Consider the following 21,935-nt stretch of genomic DNA (forward strand, 5'->3'; position numbering starts at 1 on the left):
TAAACCAAAATCATAACTGCTCTCTTAAAGGGGAACATTATCACAATTTCAGAAGGGTTAAAACCATTAAAAATCAGTTACCAGTGGTTTATTTTATTTTTCGAAGTTTTTTTCAAAATTTTACCCATCACGCAATATCCCTAAAAAAAGCTTCAAAGTGCCTGATTTTAACCATCGTTATATACACCCGTCCATTTTCCTGTGACGTCACATAGTGATGCCAATACAAACAAACATGGCGGATAGAACAGCAAGATATAGCGACATTAGCTCGGATTCAGACTCGGATTTCAGCGGCTTAAGCGATTCAACAGATTATGCATGTATTGAAACGGATGGTTGTAGTGTGGAGGCAGGTAGCGAAAACGAAATTGAAGAAGAAACTGAAGCTATTGAGCCATATCGGTTTGAACCGTATGCAAGCGAAACCGACGAAAACGACACGACAGCCAGCGACACGGGAGAAAGCGAGGACGAATTCGGCGATCGCCTTCTAACCAACGATTTGTATGTGTTTGTTTGGCATTAAAGGAAACTAACAACTATGAACTAGGTTTACAGCATATGAAATACATTTGGCAACAACATGCACTTTGAGAGTGCAGACAGCCCAGTTTTCATCAATTAATATATTCTGTAGTCATACCCTCATCCGCTCTCTTTTCCTGAAAGCTGATCTGTCCAGGCCAGTTGGAAATGCATTTGCTTTGAGTGTCGCAGGATATCCACACATTCTTGCCATCTCTGTCGTAGCATAGCTTTCGTCGGTAAAGTGTGCGGAACAAACGTCCAATTTCTTGCCACTTTCGCATCTTTGGGCCACTGGTGCAACTTGAATCCGTCCCTGTTCGTGTTGTTACACCCTCCGCCAACACACCGACGAGGCATGATGTCTCCAAGGTACGGAAAACAGTCGAAAAAACGGAAAATAACAGAGCTGATTTGACTCGGTGTTTGTAATGTGTTTGAGAAAATGGTGGATTGCTTCCCGGTGTGACGTCACGTTGTTTAATTCGCCAAAATTCACCCATTTAGAGTTCGGAAATCGGTTAAAAAAATATGTGGTCTTTTTTCTGCAACATCAAGGTATATATTGACGCTTACATAGGTCTGGTGATAATGTTCCCCTTTAATCTAAGATCTCCAACACAAATTTAGGAACACTCATTAAGGTGAGTTGAGTTTATGAAAAGTTTTACTGCGCATAACCATTACCAACTGCTCCCAAACAACACACAAGTCAGTTTTTTTGTCAAGACATAGATAGATGATGTTGTTTGTACTGTTGGTAGAGAAAATTAATAACATAATAGAGGTGGGCCAAAGAAAAGGCAAACTAATTAAATACATACAGCCGGTGTTGGGATCCCTAGAGGTAGTTTTAGGGTGTCCCCAGCTAAATGCACAGATAGTTAATAGTAATGGACCCTTATTGGGTCCATTTGTACACTCTCAGCTATATGAACATTGATATTATACATGTGGGCCCATAGATAGAAATGCTGTTAAATGAAGCAAACTAATTTTGCCGTGGAGCTTGCTACAATTATCCGGGGATAGCTTCCCCTGTAGCTTAGCTACATTTAATTGAGAGTAACTTGTAGCTTAGCTTAGCTTAGTTTACCCATCACTGCTGATTTCTAAATAGGTATTGTTGTGAATCATGCTGGCACAGACCTAGACAGCTCATCTTATTATTACAGGATAGGATAGCACCCTATTGTCATTGCACTTAAAAAGTACAACAAAATAAAATTTTCGTCCAGCCCGCCAAAGCTTTTAATTTGGCCCGTGAAGCGAAGCATATGTGTCACAATGAAGCAGCAGTGGGTGAGTAGAAGAAGATAGAACTATCAACACTGGAAAAAAATTTAAACAAATTGCGAAAGTCAGACTTTTAACAGCGACCCGACAACAAAGTATGAGTGTATTGAAATTGCTGACTTTATGATGTATTTTGTATTCGTAGTCGTGTTGTTTTTGGCTGCTTAACTTGGCCGATCAAAACTGGTTAAATACATGTAGCGCTGAATTTGACCAGGAGAGAGCGATAAAGCTACACCTTAGGTTTAATTGTGTTTAAACCACATATGTGCAATGTTTGCTATGTGAATTAACAATAAACCTTCTACTGTATTTATGTAACATACACAATGGACATTATACTTTTGTAATGTTTATATTTTCAGTCTTACAACCCAAATAAGGAAGACGTATAAAGAAATTAAACTGAGGAAGAAAAATAAATAAAGGGGAACATTATCACAATTTCAGAAGGGTTACAACCATTAAAAATCAGTTCCCAGTGGCTTATTTTATTTTTCGACGTTTTTTTCAAAATTTTACCCATCACGCAATATCCTTAAAAAAAGCTTCAAAGTGCCTGATTTACCCATCGTTATATACACCCGTCCATTTTCCTGTGACGTCACACAGTGATGCCAATTAGAGATGCGCGGTTTGCGGGCACAACCGCGGAGTCCGCGGATTATCCGCGGATCGGGCGGATGAAATTTAAAAAAGTTAGATTTTATCCGCGGGTCGGGTCAGGTCGGGTCGGGTCGGGCGGTTGAAATAAAACAAAATTAGATTTTAAATAGATTCAGGCGGGTGGCAGTTAAACCAATTCGGAAATATATATACATAGTTAAATGTTGTTACCCACATACGAAAAACGAGCAGGCACCTGCTGCATATGCCACAACAGAAGAAAAAAAAAGAAAAGAGATGGACACTTTTACGGAGCGGAGAAGGGACCGAGGCCCCTTCCCCCGAGAGGGCCCCACCGGGAGCCGTAGCTGAGGCGATCCGCGAGAAGTGCCCGACGCACGTCCAGGGTCACCACCGCGCCCACCGCACGACACCCCGCCTCGTCCGCCTTCGCCGCGGCCGGCGTCACGCGCAGCAGGTAAGCAGCTTACCTGCCCGCCATCCCCGTGGCCGGGGGCTCGTAACAGGGGTCACTCCGCGCGCTCCGCCCGCGCAGCTTACCTGCCCGCCACCCCTGTTGCCGGGGGCGCGTAACAGGGGTCACTCCGCGCGCAGTGCGCTCACGAAAGGGGTGGGGCTCACCCTGGCTGATATAGAGAGCAGGACGGTGGCCATGGAAGTCGGAACCCGCTAAGGAGTGTGTAACAACCCACCTGCCGAATCAACTAGCCCTGAAAATGGATGGCGCTGGAGCGTCGGGCCCATACCCGGCCGTCGCCGGCAGCGAGACGCGCTTGGAGGTGCGCTCAGCGCGGCTCCCATATGATTGCGCACTGGTGTGCGTCTGGGTCGTGACAGCGTGGCACGCGAATGTCTGTGCTGCATTGGATCAGTCTCCTTTCTTTAACAGGCAAAAGTTTTATAACCTCACCATACCTGCCAACTTTTGAAATCAGAAAAACCTAGTAGCCAGGGTCCAAGGGCCGCAGGCCCCGGTAGGTCCAGGACAAAGTCCTGGTGGAGGGTTCAGGGCTTCGCCCCCCGACGCAAAATGATTATTAGCATTCAGACAGGTTAAAATGTTGCTAAAACCATCACTTTTCTATCAGTCACAGTGACTTTTCAAAACAAAAATATTACAGCAAAAATCATATGGGTTGATTGACATGTTTATTCTGTAAGCTAACTTCAATAGTTTCAAATGATTTTGACAGTTAATGCCAGTTATCCTGTCAACCTTTCACAAGACTTCAATTTGTTAATTGAAAATATAAACAGTATAAACACTTTTTACAGTAAACAAATGGTAAAACAGTACTAAACAATTCCATTAAAAAAAAAATTGGTGTCATTATTAACTTTCTGTCCAAGCTTGTATAATCTACTGCCTTATTCAATTGTAAAAAATATTCTGTGCCTAAAATTCACATTTCTATCACAATTATCATACTGTAAACATGGTAAGCTAACTTCATTAAAATTAATAGTCCTGTCAATAGCATGGAATTACAATTCAAATGTAGTTTTTTTGTAAGCCTTTCAAAAGAATTCAAAATATGAAAAATTTATGAAAATTAATTTAAGCCATCAGACACTTGAAAAGTGGCACATCACATCTCTAATGTAATCATTTTAACTTTTCAACAGAAATAGCACTGCAAAAATATTAAGGACATACTTCTGTATTTTGGTAGTTATGCTGTCAACATTTAACAAGATTTCTTCAACTTGGACTTGAAAGCATAAATAGTATAAACACTTTTAACAGTATAACAGTACTAAACAATTCCAATAGATAACATTGGTGTCATTACCTTTTTGTGGCTAAAATCCAAATTTATTCTATCAGATTGATCATACTGCAAAAATGATATGGTAACGTTATGATAAGTTTACTTGAAGTGGCATAAAACACTGAAAGTGATTGTTCCTATAACCCCTTTATTTCAAATGTTTGTTCCACTTGTGGCAGTCGGGCACCAGCATACCGTCTTTGACAACTTGAAGTGGCATAAAACACTGAAAGTGATTGTTCCTATAACCCCTTTGTTTTAAATGTTTTATGCCACTTCAAGTTGTCAAAGACGTGCTGTGAAATACAGCCGACAGGATTGCGCACCAAACACGAAGCAAGGCCAAAGTGCATGCATGGTGCAGGAGAACAAAGGACTTCTTTCATTTAAGGTTTGTGATAAACCATCAAACTCATTCGTTAAAAGGACTCTATAGTAATATAAAGCAAGTTTTTCTGGACATTATCATGCAAGAAAAGTTTATTTTTGGGACCGCGATCACCGCGTAATGATTTTTAAAGGTTGCATTACAAACATTTAACTGTCCCATGTGATCAGCCAGTGCAATTGGAAGTCCATGCTCAATTATTGCCTCCGTAAATAAAACTTCGGCATTTATCACATCCAAAGAATCTGTTTGGGCGACGAAAAACGTTGAAAGTTTTCCACTTGTATCACTAGCAACGGCATTAGACATGTGTTTTTTTGTCCCAACATGGTCTTTTACATCGCTAATTCCTCTGTGTCCGATCGAAAAATCTTGTCTGCACTAGGTGCAATTCGCGTAGTTTTCACCCTTTTTTTTTTAAATTAATGAAAAACCGTATTTTTTATCACTGCAACCGTAACCCGGAATAGGTTGATGAAAACCGTACGAATTACGGGAAAACCGGAGTAGTTGGCAGGTATGCCTCACTAATGCCTTGCATCGTCTATATTAGATATATAACAACGGGCGGGTGCGGGCGGGTGCGGGCGGATGGCGGGCGGGTGCGGTTCTGATCAAATGTTACATCGGGTGGATGGCGGATGGTTGACGACTTTCTGATGCGGTTGCGGATGAAATAATTGCCTATCCGCGCATCTCTAATGCCAATACAAACAAACAGCAAGGTATAGCGACACTAGCTCGGATTCAGACTCGGATTTCAGCGGCTTAACACTGTCTGATATGAATTAGGTTTACAGCATATGAAATACATTTGGCAACAACATGCACTTTGAGAATGCAGACAGCCCATTTCAGGCGCGCTAAGAACATATATTTTTCCACGATTTCAGCACTCAGGTTAACCATACCTAAATAGACACAAAATACTGCATTACACAAGACTACCCGAATGTACTCGAATGATTGAAAAAAATAAATGTTTTTAAGCTAAATTATTGGTAAACACAGTTTATGTATAATAATTTACGTAAAACCACGAGTAATAAATAAAGTTTTCATCAATCAATATATTCTGTAGACATACCCTCATCCGCTCTCTTTTCCTGAAAGGTGATCTGTCCAGTTTTGGAGTTGATGTCAGCAGGCCAGGGAAGCTAGGGTCGATATTCTTCTCTTGATCATCTTCGGTGGCATAAGGGACGGTGTGAGCCAAGACATCCAGGGGGTTTAGCTCGCTCGTCTGCGGGAACAAACTGCCGCCATTGCTTGCCGTGCTACTGAGGTCCTTTGTCCCTGAATAGCTCACACACTCCGGCAGATTCAATGGGGGTCTGGCGGCAGATTTCTTTGACTTTATCGTTGGAAATGCATCTGCTTTGAGTGTCGCAGGATATCCACACATTCTTGCCATCTCTGTCGTAGCATAGCTTTCGTCGGTAAAGTGTGCAGAACAAACGACTGACCATTTCGTCGGCTTTCCCCACACCCTCGTATTTTGAACAAATTTCGTCCAATTTCTTGCCACTTTCGCATCTTTGGGCCACTGGTGCAACTTGAATCTGTCCCTGTTCGTGTTGTTACACCCGCCGACAACACACCGACGAAAGTGAGAAAATGGTGGATTGCTTCCCGGTGTGACGTCACAACGTGACGTCATCGCTCCGGGAGCGAATGACAGAAAGGCGTTTAATTCGCCAAAATTCACCCATTTAGAGTTCGGAAATCGGTTAAAAAAATATATGGTCTTTTTTCTGCAACATCAAGGTATATATTGACGCTTACATAGGTCTGGTGATAATGTTCCCCTTTAAAAAGAAAGAACATTATCCATCAACAAAACTTGGCTTCTGTTTCTTCATGCTGGAAACGATTAGCGAGGGCAGAATAATGAATTTATTGACAGTGCAGTGTAAAAAGAAGATGTGTTTACTTTGTAAATAAGTCAACACAATCTCTAAGGAATATAACCTGTGGAGGCACTTTCTGACAAAGCATCCACTTTTCGTTGTCCGGCCCCTAAGACCTTTGAGCTCTTCAAATTACAGCTAAACTGGGGCCCCAGTTTAGCCTCCAAGCGTCATTCATACAGTTTTTTTTATACTCCAGTTATTTAAGTATTTGATTTAAAATTAATAATCATCACATTGCGGAAATTCATTTATCGCCGTTTTGTCTTGAACAAATTAGTCGCGATAAACGAGGGAAGTCTGTAGACAAGAATTGTAAGTTGGACAAACAAATCAACGGCATTGTTAAAGGTTTATCATCTTTGGCTTTTATCAAAAATAAAATGTTTTTTACCTTTGGACAATTTGAACAGGTCATGCAAGCTTTTATCTCGTCATATCTGGACTACAGTAAAAAGGCCCTTTACACTGGAATAGGTCACAATGCACGTTCACACTTACAGTTAAAGTTAAAGTTAAAGTACCAATGATTGTCACACACACACTAGGTGTGGCGAAATTATTCTCTGCATTTGACCCATCACCCTTGATCACCCCCTGGGAGGTGAGGGGAGCAGTGAGCAGCAGCGGTGGCCGCGCCCGGGAATCATTTTTGGTGATTTAACCCCCAATTCCAACCCTTGATGCTGAGTGCCAAGCAGGGAGGTAATGGGTCCCATTTTTATAGTCTTTGGTATGACTCGGCCGGGGTTGGAACTCACAACCTACCGATCTCAGGGCGGACACTCTAACCACTAGGCCACTGAGTAGGTCCATAGGTTAGTCCATAATTCTACACCACGACTTTTAGCAGGAACCAAAAAAAGGGAGCACATCACCCCAATTCTTGCATCCCTGCATTGGCTTCCTGTTTGTTTTCTAATTTTAAAAACATATATTTTGTTGTTTGTTTTTAAAGCTTTGCCCCATGTGCTCGCTTATGAAAGGTGTTGCCAGGTGTCTAATAAATAAGGAGTGAGCTCTTAAACCTGCTCTGTGTTATGGAAAGTTTCTCCACATAACCCTCGAAGTGACTCGGTGCAATACAAATAAAAAAACGAAATTGGCTGAATTCAAAATGCATGTGCCTTTGATTACAGCGTGTGTTTACTTGGAAAGACTCAAGAGGAACTGCACTGTGAAGAGATGGAAAATGTCACCACCGCCTCAAAGTCCATTGAAAAAAAGTCTCAAGGACTTTTGAAAGTACAGTATTGAGTCAACAAAAGCTGCTGACAATTGACTTTTGATCTTGTTATAATTAGAGGTGTCCCGATAGAACTTTTTTACATCTGATACAATACCGATAATGGAGTCTTGACTATTGGCTGATACCGATATCCACCCAGTATGTGTCAGCACGAATCAGGCATACTTTTATTACTTTGTTGTGTGGAACGTAGTGTTGTCCCGATACCAATATTTTGATACCGGTACCAAAATGTATTTGGATACTTTTCAGTACTTTTCTAAATAAAGGGCACCCCAAAAAATGGCATTATTGTCTTTATTTTAACAAAAAATCTTACGGTACATTAAACATATGTTTCTTATTGCAAGTTTGTCCTTAAATAAAATAGTGAACATACAAGACAACTTGTCTTTTAGTAGTAAGTAAGCAAACCAAGACTCCTAATTTAGTCTGCTGACATATGCAGTAACATATTGTGTCATTTTCCATTCTATTATTTTGTCAACATTATTAAGGACAAGTGGTAGAAAATGAATTATTAATCTACTTGTTTATTTACTGTTAATATCTGCTTACTTTCTCTTTTAACATGTTCTATCTACACTTCTGTTAAAATGTAATAATCATTTATTCTTTTGTTGTTTGATACTTTACATTAGTTTTGGATGATACCACAAATTTGGGTATCAATCCGATACCAAGTCATTACAGGATCATGCATTGGTCATATTCAAAGTACTTATGTTGCCAGGGACATATTTCCTGAGTTCATAAACATAATATACATTTTTTAAAAACGAAAGAAGATTTTGTGATGCTAAAAAATATCGATGTAATCATAGTAGTATCGAATAGATACGCTCCTGTACTTGGTATCATTACAGTGGATGCCAGGTGTCGATCCACCTACGGCGTTTGTTTACATTCAGGAACGGCGTCATGAGTGGTGACGCCGGTGAGCTACGGTGTGTAGGTAAGCATGTTTAGGGATGATACTTGTAAGGAACTTACTTTATTTGTTACCATAGAGGCCAGGATTAGTGATTTAGAAGTAGCTAAAACATTTCAGACTGCGGATGGACTTTAGCCGTCAGCTAGTTAGCCATGTCTTAAAGCACCTCTTCCTGAGGGCGTTTCAGTGTTATAACTTCACCTTTATCGTTAGTTTTTAAGCCAAAATGCATCCATTCTCCCTTTTCTGTCTACACACTGTGTCTGCTTGTAAGTACTCCGTGATTGTGCGCTGCCGAATATGCTCGTCTGCTCGTAAACCAGCAATGTCATGACGTGACGACGACAGGGGGACAGGGGGTGGGGGACCGGTACTTTTTATAGGAGGTATAGTACCGAATATGATTCATTAGTATCGCGGTACTATACTAATACCGGTATACAGTACAACTTTGGTGGAACGTTAGAAAAAGTGTGGACAATCACATTGTGACACACTGTAATGTGTGGTAGTGTCTATTCTTTTTCATGTGTACACTAAATTGGCCCTAGTGTGTGAATGTGAGTGTGAATGTTGTCTGTCTGTCTGTGTTGGCCCTGTGATGAGGTGGCGACTTGTCCAGGGTGTACCCCGCCTTCCGCCCGAATGCATACAAGCGGTAGAAAATGGAACGAATGAATGGATGGATAATTGTATGCAAGAGCTTATATGTAATTTGATGAACGTTCATGTTGGGAGTTGTATCCCCATTTCGCCACCAGGGGGCATTTCCACCTTAGTTAGTTAGTCACTTGTCTAAAAGGCTTCATTTACTTTTGTCTCCCTGTAACATGACATCAATATTTTCAATTATATATTTATGTGTTAAAATACTCACGAAGTGACTGACTTGACTAGAGGAATGCAGCAATGTGCAGAGACATCCTGGATGAAAACCAACGCTTTCCTCTCAAATCTAGACTCCAAACATCCCAGAACAAGCTGGTCAGATTACTTCTAGACCTCCACCCCAGATCCCACCTCACTCCTAACCACTTCTCCAAAGTGGGCTGGCTCAGGGTGGAGGACAGAGTAAAACAACTTGCACTGAGCCTAGTCTATAAAATCCGCTACACCTCCTTGATACAGAAGTACATGTCAAACTACTTCCTCTTCCACTAACCACGTTAAACCCAGATTGCGATCTAACAAAGGTCTTGACCAGAGATGTCCGATAATATCAGCCTGCCGATATTATCGGCCGATAAATGCGTTAAAATGTAATATCGGAAATTATCGGTATCGTTTTTTTTATTATCAGTATAGTTTTTTTGTTTTGTTTTTGTTTTTTTTATTAAATCAACATAAAAAACACAAGATACACTTACAATTAGTGCACCAACCCAAAAAACCTCCCTCCCCCATTTACACTCATTCACACTCATTCACACAAAAGGGTTCTTTCTTTCTGTTATTAATATTCTGGTTCCTACATTATATATCAATATATATCAATACAGTCTGCAAGGGATACAGTCCGTAAGCACACATGATTGTGCGTGCTGCTGGTCCACTAATAGTACTAACCTTTAACAGTTAATTGTACTCATTTTCATTAATTACTAGTTTCAATGTAACTGTTTTTATATTGTTTTACTGTCTTTTTTATTCAAGAAAATGTTTTTAATTTATTTATCTTATTTTATTTTATCTATTTTTTTTTTTAAAGTACCTTATCTTCACCATACCTGGTTGTCCAAATTAGGCATAATAATGTGTTAATTCCACGACTGTATATATCGGTTGATATCGGTATCGTTAATAAAGAGTTGGACAATATCGGATATCGGCAAAAAGCCATTATCGGACATCCCTAGTCTTAACTCATTCTCTTTCTATGCCACATCATTATGGAATGCACTCTCAACAGGTGTAAAAGAAAGGGCATCTCTATCCTCCTTCAAAACCGCACTAAAAGTACACCTCCAGGCAACTTCAACTCTAAACTAACACGCACCCCAGATTGTTAATAATCAAATGTAAACAATCAAATGTAGATACTTTTCTTATGCCTTCTGATCTCTCTCTCTCTCTCTATGTCCACTACTTGCTGTACATATCCTACCAAGTCAGACCTACACTGTTCCAATGTCCATTTCTCTGTTCTCAATTGTTGATGACTGAAGTGTTGATATCAACTAAACCTAACCCCCCCACCCCCTCCACATCCCACACCCCGGATTGTAAATAATGTAAATAATTCAATGTATATATACTCTGATGATTATCTTGTGTGATGACTGTATTATTATATTAGTATATATCTGTATCATGGACCCCGACTTAAACAAGTTGGAAAACTTATTCGGGTGTTACCATTTAGTGCTCCACATCGAGAGGAGCCAGATGAAGTGGTTCGGGCATCTGGTCAGGATGCCACCCGAACGCCTCCCTAGGGAGGTGTTTCGGGCACGTCCGACCGGTAGGAGGCCACGGGGAAGACCCAGGACACGTTGGGAAGACTATGTCTCCCGGCTGGCCTGGGAACGCCTCGGGATCCCCCGGGAAGAGCTGGACGAAGTGGCTGGGGAGAGGGAAATCTGGGCTTCCCTGCTTAGGCTGCTGCCCCCGCGACCCGACCTCGGATAAGCGGAAGAAGATGGATGGATGGATGGACCATTTAGTGGTCAATTGTACAGAATATGTACTGCACTGTGCAATCTACTAATACAAGTTTCAATCAATCAATCAATCCATTGAATTTGATGGAGCTTGAGAGGTGCTGCAAAGACGAATGGGCAAAACAGACAAAGATATGTGTGCCAAGCTTGTGGCATCGTATTAAAAAAATACTTGTGGCTGTCATTTCTGCCGAAATAAAGTTGATTTGATTTGATTTGATGTAACCCAGGTTCAAATCTGCAAGTATAATAGTTTTGCGTCCTGTCCCTTTAAATCACCGGTGTAGTGCGCACCATGTGACCTCTTGCCCCTCCCTGTCACGTGATCGCGCTGAGCCAACCGTGTACCAAGCGCGAGTGTTTAACCTGCTGCGGGGTCTTCCCCATTCAGAGTGCAGGGAAGCCAGCCGACAGCTGTGGACAGGTATGTCTTTACATAAAACTTTTAACAAAAATTCGCTCTAGCGTTTAATTTACATGGTTAACTTGTGCTCATTGTAAACTTTTAGTGCTTCCTACTGGGCCTCCGTGGCTGCCATCGTGACTCAATAAATAGACCTACCTAGCGGCGCCGAACATTAGGTAAGAATTGATTGATTGAAACTTGTATTAGTAGATTGCACAGTACAGTACATATTCCGTACAACTGACCACTAAATGGTAACACCCGACTAAGTTTTTTCAACTTATTATCAATTTGATAAAATTGGGTTTCAGTTCATATCCTGTTTATTAGTGATGGGTTGATGAGGAGTCATCAAGCGTTTCGACACATTGCAAAACTGTATTGATACTGTGTCACTAAATACTGACATCTGCTGGACATTAAAAACCCCTACAGGCAACCTATGGACCGACACTGATTTTATGACCTAGTACAGGGGTCGGAACCTTTTTGGCTGAGAGAGCCATGAAAGCCAAATATTTTAAAATGTATTTCCGTGAGAGCCATATAATATTTTTTTAACGCTGAATACAACTAGATGCGTGCATTTTTAAGTAAGACTAACATCTCTTATTCTTTTTATTAACATTGTTATTCTGAAGCTAACGAATAATAAATAAAATACTTCTTACCATTAATGCGACTTCTTGAACAGGTGCGGTAGAAAACGGATGGATGGATTAAAGTGCATGAGAATGTTTTATATTTTGAACGAAATTTTTAACACTGTGATTACCAGCTGAATTATTCATTACTTATCGTGTTAAGCAATGTCAGCTAAGATTTATCTAAGAGCCAGATGCAGTCATCAAAAGAGCCACATCTGGCTCTAGAGACATAGGTTCCCTAGCCCTGACCTAGTATATACAATAATATAAACCAAGTCATTGTATTTCATTTAGGATTATTTCATATTTTCATTTAAATAAAATATATTTTTATCTTTTTTAGATACAGTCAATAAATAATGTGAACATGTATCATAACATGGAAATGTAAGAGAACGTGTTGTGAATGAGGATGCTTTTTTTTTTACACATTGTTATAAAAAATTTAAAAAAACAGTTTTTCCAACGTATTAACTTTTAGACGATTTCTCTTCTTAGTCATTATCGTGGGTGTCTCTGGAACTTAATTTTCACGCCTGGCCCTATAATGCCTCAGCATTGAGGAGGTGGGTTTGTTAATGTACGACAATTCTGTCGTACAAATACGACATTTAACCTGCAGAAAATATGAATAGTAAACTAAGAATCATTTTGAAAAGATTTTGAATTCTAATAGATCAAGTGGAAACTTTTGAGAGAACAGGGTGAAACGACAAGGAAATGAACACAAATACCTTTTTTTCCGATATATGATCAAAATATTCCCACACGGCGGAAATCTTTCTTTTTGCTTGAGGCTGCTCCATGATCTCCGACGACGATAAATTACAAATGACCAACGACAGAAGTGCGGCGATTCTGTTGGCAGCAGCATCTCGTTGACAGATGCGCTTCCATATAAACACAGTTTGGCGCACAGGCGTTAGTTCGACACAGTTTGCGTATCGGTCACGTGACCGAAACAGCTCATGATCGGTCACATGACTTTCTAAAAGCGGTACGCGCACCGACACAGGGTTTTGCTCTATGAGCTCGACGCATGCGCCGATGCATCGGTGTTGCCGGACCCATCACTACTGTTTATGGTAAAGTGTTATTTTGACTATTTGGTTTTATTTATGAACTTACTCTGAGATGCAGTGTGTCTACATGCACACAGGTAAACAGATTACACAGTACTGTTGGATTATTTATTGAATGTTAATGTGCAGGCTATGTCGCACACTATAACACAGGGGTGTCAAACTCATTTTAGATCGTTGGGCCACATGGAGAAAAATCTACTCCCAAGTGGGCCGGACTGGTAAAATCACGGCAGGATAACTTAAAAATAAAGGCAACTTCAGATTGTTTTCTTTGTTTAAAAATAGAACAAGCACATTCTGAAATTGTACAAATCATATTTTTGTTGGGGTTTAGTTTTTTTACAATTAGCTTTTGTGGGTAATACCGGTAGTATATTTACTTTATTTGTCGTTATTTATTTTTTCTGAATAAATGATGTGATAATGCTCATCAGCAGTAACGCGTTACTGTAACGCCGTTAGTTTCGGCAGTAACTAGTAATCTAACGCGTTATTTTTTATATTCAGTAACTCAGTTACCGTTACTACATGATGCGTTACTGCGTTATTTTACGTTATTTTTTATGTAGTATCGGCTAGAAACAGAAGATCTGAATGTGTTTTTATTGGAGCGCTGTGGTGTCGCGGTGTGGAGAGGGGAGGTGGGGGCATGTCTGTGTTTACTAACAACGGAGCCGCAGTCGAGTGTCTTAACGTGGAGACATTCTCACTTCTTTTCTTTTGTCGAGCACAAAGAAAAGAACATTTTAGTTAAATGTAAGTTGTGTCTTGAATCAAAGATCCCAACTACAGCCCAAAACAACAATTCAAATCTGCCTGGTTAGGCTTTGTGTATGTCACGTGTGCCTTCCTTAGGTTAAACCAGGTTTACAGCTATGTTGTTATTATGCTATTTGTTGCTTATGTATGTTATGTTGCAGCTATTTAAAATAGTTTTGTCAATTTGTTCTGGCCTGAAATAAGGTGGCCCTTTGAAACATATCTTTGTGTGTTGTATGTAGACCACATGGCTTAGCAGAGTTCAGTGGTGCAAATGCATGTCAAGTTGATCAAGAGATTGTATTATTCTCTAGTGCAATAACAGTACTGAAATGAAGGCTAAAAAAGCATTGATGTGCTAGGTGTACCCAATGATCGACTGGGATGCGGCAGTGCCTCTCAAAGTACTTCCTCAAGCGAGTAGCAATTACCGCGCCACAAAGTTCAGCTTTAACTCCATCCCCCTTCTGGTCGAGAGGAGTAAGCTTGGCCTTCGACTCCACCAGCCTCACGATGACCTTACCAGGCTTGGTTTCCCAGCGGAGATAAAGCACAGCTCCGTAAGAAGCTTCGCTCCCATCAGAGAATGTAACCCCAATTGGGGGGCCTAAGGCTGCAGGGGGGGTGAGGCTCCGGTCAAATCTTATTTGGCTGAGCCTTGCATACTCCTCAAAAAGTCTGACTGCTGACTCCCGGAGTCCTGGTGACAGTGGGTCATCCCATGTGTCCTTCATCGGGCGATCTTTTCTTGCTTCTTGAAAGGACTCCCTTACGAGTATTACCCCTTTCTGTTTCGCAGGGGAGACCAGACCAATGGGGTCATAGAGGCTGGCAATTTGGCCAAGATGCAAGCGCCGGCTCAGCGGCTCAGGAGTGCTGCTCCTAATCTCGTCCTCTTTTAAGTCAAGCCCAGTCCTCATCTTTCCCCTCTTCTTTGAGAAGTTGATTGTAGCGAGGATGCGTAGCTTGTCTGACTCAGGCTCGTACCCAACCCCGAGGGCTTTGCTATCTTCCTCTTGCATCTGATTTGGGAGGATGAGGATGTTCGGCGTGCTTGGACAGCCAAGCTGGGGACTGCTTTGGGTTCCCCCCCTCCCACTTTGGCCAGAGAAGACCCAGGGTTTTAGAGAGAACCCTCCTGCCTCTAAGATCTTCTCCACACCAACAGTTGTCTCTCGTAGAGCATCAAGATCATTGTCCGACGTCAGAATGTCATCGACGTAGCAGTCTTCTTCTAAAACTCTACGTTCTTTGAGCATTGATGAGAACTGTGGCAGTTTAGCTGTCTCTCGCATTGCAACTTGGGCAATACATCCTGCTGGCTTATCGCCAATGTTCACTCGGACAACTGCAAACGTCTCTATTTCGTTCAGGGGGTCATCCCTCCACAGGAATCGATGCAGGTGGACCTCTTCTTCCTTGAGCCAAACTGAGTTGTACATCTTTCGTACATCGCCCAGGGCAGCATGTTGCCCGCTTCTGAACCGTAAGAGAACTCCTTTTATTGGATTAAGTACATCTGGACCTTTTGTGGAGAAGGTCATTCAGGCTCCAACCCTGAAACTCTTGGCTGCTATTCCACACTATTCTCACAGGGGTGGAAGCAGAGTGGGGGTTCAGGGCGACCAAGTGGCTAATGTACCACTTTGGGCCCTTCCAGGAATCCATCTCTTCTTCTGATAGCTTGACAGCCGCACCTCTTCTGACCATGTCATGGATTTGTTCCCCATACGCTGCTTTCCAAGCGGGTTCTCTGGAGAAAGCCTTCTTCGCCCTCTTCTCTGAAGTTTCTATCGGGCGTTTCTCAGAGGGAGTATTTTCTGCAAGGCTCGTTTCCAACTGGTCCAGCTCTTCAAGAATTACCTCCTGTCTCTTTAGGAATTGAAGAAGACACTCAAAATGGTTCTGATGGGCGAAACCATTGATGGGCACAGTCTTGTGATCCACCCATTTCTCCTTGAGGAAGTTCGGTAGCTTACTCTCCAGAGACTGTGCCACCAGACGATTTTTCATAACATCCTCTTCACCCAGGATGAGAAGGTTGCTTAGGGCCCTTTCCACCGTCTGGATCAGCTCAATTGCTCTCCTAGGGTTATTTCCTTTTACAGGGGGCAGGCCTTGCACCTCACTCGCAATCATCTGGACAATCCTTGCCTTATTCCCATATCTGTTGTCCAAGCGTTGGAACATTTCCTCAGCGGACGCGCAGCTGGACAGGACTAGGTCCTTCTTCACTTTCTCACCGAGGCTAGCTAGGAGATGGAACCTTGTTACACCTGCCGTCCTCAGTGGGTTCCCCAATTGCTCCAGTTCTCCCCATTCAGCCTTCCAACGGTAATAATCTGTTATGTCACCAGAAAACGTGGGGAGACGTGCTCTCTCGAGGGGGAACTGATTTCTGTAGCCGTAACCTCCAGGATACATGTCAGGGATGCCTCGGGGAGCGCTCTGGGTCATCAGCGGTGTGCTAGAGGCATTTGATGTGGTTCCAGTGCTGCCACCAACTGGTCCACTAAGTGCCTGAATTCTGGCACGTGAAGCTGAGATGGTTGTTGGGAGAGGATTGGATGGAGCAACTTGGGTGTTGCTGCCTGAAGGAAGTTCCTCTTTGAGACTGGGACCGCTAAATGGGGGCTCTGTGAGACTGACTGGGTTGAGCACGTCCTGCACCCTATCAGACTTTTTTTCTTGTCTGACTTTGTCATCCATATCTCCATCGGATGACTCCGTGCATCTTGGGTCTCGCCAGCTATCCTCCCAGTCTCTTACTCGGCGCCACAGAGCTCGGACCTTCTCCTTGAGCATCTTTGTGTTGGCATATGAGATAAGAGCATCCCAGTTCCTGCATCTTCGCTCGAGCTCATCGATCCTCTCTCTCAGGCCACGTCTGGTGAGCTCAAAATCAGACCTCTTTAACTTCTTTATGTTGCAGCCCTCAACCTGGTCCATTTTAGTCCCTGCACTGGAAACACATTCTCTGATGTCATCTGCTGCGAACTTAGTCCAGGTTGATTCTTGAATGAGCTCAACGGTCTCTGTGTATTTACGGAGGCACTCAGCTGTCTTCTCCGCTATGCAGGCTGCTTCTTCTTTTGCCTTGTCCTCTTCATCCTCGGTTCCGTTCACCGCATTGAGGGCTTCAGCATAGTCATCTCCTGCATCACTGACCCTCTCATAGTCCACCTCAAGGATCCTCAGCTCGTCAATCAGGGCTTTCTCTCCTAACAGTTTGACTCTGGAGGCAAGCTTATTGGCCCTCTTGGTGAAGGAGGATTGCGCAGCAGAGCGCATTCCTCTGAGGGCTTCAAGTTCCTGTGTGTCCATTTTCTTTATTCTTTATCTGACCGGGGTTTGGTTTCACCAGCAGGGTCCTTTCCCTCCAAATGGTGGTTTTCCTTTGGTCAAATGGTTAGGTGGACACAGTGTTGTTTCGCTTGGAGAGTTATTTATTCCTCTTCAAGGCTTAAAACTCATCGGGGGATTTGTAGGTTAATTCCAATCTCATCCAACCCGTTGGTTATTACTGTTCAGTTTTTTCCGTATTGGCCCTCTGAATAGGGGTCGTCACTCAGCATAAAAGGAATTACTCGCACTGCACTCTTTTGCTTGTTTTATTTGGTACTATTGCAGAAACAGTAGCAGCAGCAGCAGCAGCAGCAGAAGCAGGTAATAACCTACAAGTAAACATGAACATAAAACAATGTATCTATCTTGAATCATCATAATGTAAATAATAAACATGAATTCATCAACTGAACCATAATGTTGTCAACCATGATATGACATATTATCAATCACTGTGATTTTATCCTAACTTATTAATTTTAGCATTACATTTTATCATCACCATTAATTTATGTGATATAATGTTTTAAATGTGATCAGAATTATTTATAATGTCTCTATGGTTCATGGACAATCATATTAAAAAGACATAAAACACCGGCGCTCTGTTTGAGGCACACATTACACATATGAGCAGAACTACATAAAAGAACTACAAATCCCATCAGCCAAACCAGGAAGTAAAGTGCCGGTATTTTTAACTCAAACCTTCGAAATGCAGCTGGACACACGCAACGTGACAACAATCTAATCCAGCAGATTTCAATCCACACATTACTGTTAATTTTGCCAATGTTGTTCAAAGACTAAATAGTGAGTGTTTGCCCTGGTTGTGACGCAGCAAGTCCGCCGCACAACAAGCGCTGCGGACACAGCGGACTTACAACAAACAGAAAAGCAAGGAAGCAGGCAAGCATGGAATTTAAACAATAATTCAGCTGATCTAACAAAGCAAAGCGGACATAACAAATGATCTTACCAGTGGGGTATGCTGGTGACGAAGCACGCTGTTTTTACAAACGAAACAATGACGCCATTTTTAAAGCTACCGACATGGTCACCTGTCAGTGGTAGCCCCGCCCATCTTAAAGTCCCAGGTAAGTCCGCCATAAATACATATACACATAACAAATACACATATTAAATCCAACAGTTAGTAACTGAGTTACTTTTGAAATAAAGTAACTAGTAACTGTAACTAGTTACTGCTTTTCAGTAACTAACCCAACACTGTTCATCAGTCTACTCATTGGTGTTCATTTTCAATCTATCAAGATCAAAAAAAATATCAAAATCAAATTACAGTATGTTTATGTAATTTGGTCATTTTTCTCGACTGATGTACTAACATGTTTTTTTTTGTACATATGTAGCATCATCTACAAAGATGCAAAGAATCGCTATTGCGACATCCGGTGGACATATTTAGAAACATTTCTGGTTAATTTTTATACTTGGCAAACTCATCCCGTGGGCAGAAAAAAACCTGTTCGCGGGCCTGATCCGGCCCTTGGGCCGTACGTTTGATAACCCTGCTATAGCACTTTTGACTGGGTTGTCATGCACTTGATGTTTATTTGTAACTCATACATTTAATGATTATTTAAGAGTGTGTACACGTGGAAATTGAGTATAAAATCTAAAGTTAAGGAAGCCTTTATTTAGATAATTTACTGGTCCTGTTGTTGTACTACAGGCCAGGTGTTTCTATTTGGAACCAATCGATGGCGATCTTGAACCTACAACTAGGGCTACTGTGTCCACCTAAGTAGCAGAAAACTACTGGTCTGGTAGGAAGGCTGCCACACAGCCTGTCCCCCACACACTCCATGAACTCTGGTGTATCATCCCACTCACTCCTTCTCCTAGCTTTAACCCTTGGGCATTCAATACAACCTCGACAAACCCTCATGGATCGGTGCATCAATACTGGGACTGTATATTTTCTGTTGTGTGACACACAAGTTTTGTTGTTCAATTCCAATTTAACCAAAAAATTTGGAAGTGCACTTATCAACCGATCTCTTACTGCAGTTGTAAATATTTTGGGGGTTTCTATTTTTTTCCCCTTTATTTCTGTTGTAACTATTTAGTTCTACGCTCTTTACAATTTGGTATCTGCACCAAACTTAATTTTCTGTTTGTGTAGTTATTACTGCTTACCAGCTTCTGTAGCCGAATTTAGATGTTCTGTTCTACAGTAGCCCGTGTTTTTTTGATCCTTATTAGTCTCCTAATTTATCCTATCCTATTAGTGCTAATAACACTAATATATATTAAAGTGTCCCAAATACACGCTACACAAAGGTGCATCAACAAAGTACTGAGCAAAGGCTGTGAATACACACTGTATGTACACAAGATTTTTCTAGTGTATTTATTTATTTATCCTAAACTAGCAAAATTGTTTTTACCTTTTCAAAATTGTCATTATGGGGTATTGTCTGTAGAATTTTGAGGACGACATTAATTAATTTAATTTTCGAATAAGGCTGTAAAAAAAAAAGTGGAAAAAGTGAAGCGCTGTAATTAATTTTTGGATACGCTGTATAGGTAATGCAAAGTTATGAAAATAATTGAAGTACTTTATCGCAAATGCAAGATTAAAATTCAAGAACTAAAACTACAAGTGCATGTTAACATCTCTGACGCACAGCTGTTGCTGACATATTGACAGGCAGCCGAGGACAACGCAAAGCTGTGGGGACAAAACACAATAATGGAAAACAAAGCCACAGCGATGAGCGACATCCCAAAAGAGCCATGACAACGTGATTGCAAACACCATCCGGCGGATGGACGACTTGTCTTGAGTGTCCAAAAGCTAAACATCCTTTCATGTATCTGGCCTACATTCTGCAACATCATCCTCATCAACACACACTCCTCTGGAGCAATAAACAACCACAACATGCGGGTTAATTAGACAGCTGGTAATTAGAGCGGGATGAAGGGGATGGGACTTGGGGAGAATTTTTGGATGATGATCACAAGTTGGCCTAAAAACACTGGCGTAATGAAGAGTAAGGAAGTGATGTGTATGCCATGGAAGAAGCAGCGTGTCAGTCATCAGAGGTGATTAACGAGGAGGTGCACTTTGAAGTACAACGTGCATCAAGACATCAGCTGAGATATATTTGGTCTTTGTTCGGTTTGACCTCAGGACACCGAGACAGTAACACAGCAATGCGCCACTTAGTGAATATTTATTATGTTTCCCTCAGTGTGAGGCAACATTTGAATGAAGAATGGCATTTAGTCAACCTCCTCATTGTTGAAAAAGCACAAATTGTGAAGCTTTATAAACACCAATGCTAAAGTTCGCTTCAATGAAATCCATGCATTATTTAAGATATTGAGGAAAACAATTTTGCAACAAAACGTAAAAAGTTTTTTGATTGGCACATTTGCAGAACGTAAAACAAATTAAAACATTTTTAATAATAAAAAAAGAGTACCGTATTTTCTGGAAAACAGGGCGCACCGGATTATAAGGCACACTGCCGATGAATGGTCTATTTTTTTTAATCTTTTTTCATATATAAGGCGCATTAAAGGGGTCATATTATATGATTTTTTTTTTCTAAATGGAAAACACTTCCTTGTGGTCTACATAACATGTAAGGGTGGTTCTTTGGTCAAAATGTTGCATAGATGATGTTTTACAGATCATCTTCAATCTCTTTCTGACAGTCACTTCAGGATGCGCCGTTTTGTGGGCGGTCTTATTTACGTGGCTCACTTTCGACAGCGTCTTTTCTCCGTCATCTTTGTTGTAGCGGTGTAGCGTGCAAGGACGGGAGTGGAAGAAGTGTCAAAAGATGAAGCTAACTGTTTTAATGACAACTTAGAATATTCTCATCTGTGGCTCACTAGTGCAACAACAACGCCGGAAATGTCTCCCGGGAAAAACCGTCCGACCGGAACTCTCTAATAACTAAAGTTCCGTGGGTGATTTATGTAAACCCACTACACTGGTAGTTTTAAGCGCTTCCATACAAGATATAAGTTAGAACTTTACGCTACTTTATATTAGAAATGGCAACAGCATAACCATAACAAGAAGATAGAGAAAAAGAAGCTTATCAACTACAGTATCGGCATGGACTACAGAATCGGCATGGACTACATTGGTGGATGTGCGCAAATTTTCAGGACTTAAGCAGATCTCAAATACACATCAGCAGGTACCACAAGGTAAGAAAAGTTGGTTTTGCAAAACGCCATAAGATAGGTCTGCTAATGGGTGCCATTTTGCAGTCCTGATAGACACACCATAGTAATACTTGTATCTCTGACTAAGGTAGCCGTAATGGGCCGACATACGAA

The 21,935-nt window shown here is 41.4% G+C and overlaps 1 long non-coding RNA gene across 1 annotated transcript; it reads left to right on the top strand.

Annotated features, from left to right (window-relative positions):
• Window positions 1-11,683: 11,683 nt before the first annotated feature.
• On the top strand, window positions 11,684-21,090 carry LOC133618105 (uncharacterized). Its single transcript, XR_009817109.1, has 3 exons — window positions 11,684-11,788; window positions 11,874-11,946; window positions 20,284-21,090. It is a non-coding gene; the product is annotated as an uncharacterized lncRNA (long non-coding RNA).
• The last annotated feature ends 845 nt before the right edge of the window (window positions 21,091-21,935 follow it).

The sequence above is a fragment of the Nerophis lumbriciformis genome, linkage group LG18, assembly GCF_033978685.3.
Source record: "Nerophis lumbriciformis linkage group LG18, RoL_Nlum_v2.1, whole genome shotgun sequence".
In the NCBI taxonomy this organism is placed as follows: Eukaryota; Metazoa; Chordata; class Actinopteri; order Syngnathiformes; family Syngnathidae; genus Nerophis; species Nerophis lumbriciformis.